Genomic DNA, 2,518 nt, shown 5'->3' with positions numbered 1-2,518 from the left:
AGGCGATTGCTCTAAAAACTGAGCAAAACCAGCCAGGACTGCAACTTACAATTTTCAACCGTTTACAGCATGACCCACCTAATATATAAAATGAACATGTGTCAACAGTTCCTTTTGCATTAGTGAAGGAACCAGAAATATTAAAGCTAATTCAAAGGACAGGATTTGAAAAAAGAATTCTGGATAAGATCACTGACTCAGATAACAAAACTGGTTATGCCCTACAGCACAAAAACACTGTACCTTTTGGGGTTATATTTTCTACTAAACATAAATGATGTCATTTCACATATAGAAGCAATAAATGACAACATTAAATTTTTTTATGTTGGCCACTCATTTTTTTCAATATAAGGTAAAAAATATGGACAAAAATGCACTTATTATTATTTATTTTGATGTTATGACAATGCAAGGATTAGTTACATTTTACCAGTTTCATCATATTTACCTTGAAATAGGCATTGATCTGATAGGGCCCTTGATGGTCCCAGATATGTCTCTTGCTTCAACAGTGTTTGGATGGAACAGACCCAGGGTCTGGCCACTCTCCAGCATCTTATCCAGTCACCACCTTCAGAACCACCTCCAAGACCAGCCAACACACTGTTGTTGTTTTTTCTACCTTAACTCCTTATTGCCAAACAGCCATGAGCTCCCAGATTTGTCAGAATTATTCCACCGAGGTGGAGGCTACCGTCAACTCCCTGGCCAACCTGCACCTGCAGGCCTCCCACACCTACCTCTCTCTCGGCTTCTATTTCCACCGAGACGATGTGGCTCTTGAGGTTGTGGGCCACTTCCTTCGCAAGTTGGAGGAGAAGATGCTTGCGGGTGCTGAGCATCTCTTGAAGATGCAAAACCAGCACGGTGGCTGCATTCTCTTCCAGGATGTGCTAAAGCCTCTCCAAGATGAGTGGGCAAAACTCAGGATGCCCTGGAAGCCATCTTGGCCTTGGAGAGGAACCTGACCCAGGCCCCTTTGAAGCTGCATGCCCTGGGTTCTACCCACACAGACCGTAATCTCTGTGACTTCCGGAAGAACCACTTCTTGGGTGAGGAGGTGAAACTCATCAAGAGAGGAGGCACCTGACTCACCTCCACAGGCTGGCCAGCCCTCAGACTGGGCTGGACCAGAGCCTCTTCCAAAGGCTCACCCTTAGACACCACTAGGAGCTGTTGGAGCCCAGAGGCCTTTGAGGTGCCCCTCTGCATTCCCCTGGTGTCTATGTTTTGCCTGATCCTCTCCCTGAAATAACTAGCCATTCATTTAACCACCCTGAAGCCCTCTCCTGTGCATTGGACCAAATGGAAACCATAAAGCTTTTTGCAGAAGAAAAGAAAGAAGAAAAATAGTTATTAAGCTGATACCAAAAAATATCAAAAGAACTAACCAGAAAGTAACCTATGATATACTAATCTGTGCATTAGTTTATTAAAATCTAATGACTTAGCTCTAAAAATATGAACTCTTGGTAAAATATTACTTTTGTTCAAATATGGATTTGCCTTATATCAATTATGGCAGGGCAAAAGTAAGTTTTCAGTTGTTCATATGAAAAAAATAATACAATGATTAATAAATAATAATACAAAAATAAAGTTTGGAAACTGCAGATTTCAACTCCTCACATCCATAAGGGACACACTCAAGAAGCAGAATCAGGTTCGGAGGAAGCCGGAGCTGGACCCGGCTGGGCTGGCAACATGGAACCGCTGTACCGGCAAATGCACAAGCAGGTCCACCAGATCCAGTCTCACATGGGACGCTGGGAGACAGCAGACAAGCAGTCTGTGCACTTAGTAGAAAATGAAATCCAAGCAAGCATACCAGATATTCAGCCAGCTAGAATGCCTGGAGATTTTGTCCAGCAAGGAGCATCCCAACAAAAGACAGAATGCCACACTTCGTGTTGACCAGTTAAAGTATGATGTCTAGCACCTGAAGACTGCTCTCAGAAACTTCTAGCATCAGCGATATGCAAGGGAGCAGCAGGAGAGATAGCGAGAGGAGCTTCTGTCTCGCACCTTCACCCCCAAAGTGGGATGCGGCGCCCCCTGCGAGGTTGCCTGAGGCTGTGACAGCCCCTGTGAGGCTGTGACGGCCCCTGCGAGGCTCTGAAGGCCCCTGTGAGGCTGCGACGGCCCCTGGGAAGCTGGCAGAACAGCACGAGCCGCCCAGAGGGCTTCATCGATGACAGCCCGCAAACCAGCTCGCAGCCCCACGCACAACTATCACCCGAAGGGAAGGGCGAGAGGGGCGAGAGCAGTTGTAGTGTTGCTTTCTCTTCACTTTAGGTAGGGAAATCCTCATTTTAAACATAAGAGGATACATTATTCTAAAAAACCGTTACGTGGCTCTGTACCCTTTCTGAGTAGAGCATGACAAGTCATGAGAGACCTTTCCGAGTGCAGGGACACCTTGCGGATGGAAATAGCTACATTTCCATGTGTATGACCTTTGACCAGGTGACAAAAAGCGTACACCTATGGATGAGGACAGTGGGGGGGGGGGGTA

General features: G+C 46.0%; 1 pseudogene; it reads left to right on the top strand.

Moving 5' to 3' along the window:
* The first annotated feature begins 650 nt into the window (after positions 1–650).
* On the top strand, positions 651–1,173 carry LOC132226387 (ferritin light chain-like; annotated as a pseudogene).
* The last annotated feature ends 1,345 nt before the right edge of the window (positions 1,174–2,518 follow it).

Source organism: Myotis daubentonii, chromosome 2, assembly GCF_963259705.1.
Source record: "Myotis daubentonii chromosome 2, mMyoDau2.1, whole genome shotgun sequence".
NCBI classification, from domain to species: domain Eukaryota; kingdom Metazoa; phylum Chordata; class Mammalia; order Chiroptera; family Vespertilionidae; genus Myotis; species Myotis daubentonii.
Note: the sequence above shows the minus strand (reverse complement) of the source record. Positions and strands in the feature narration are given on the sequence as shown.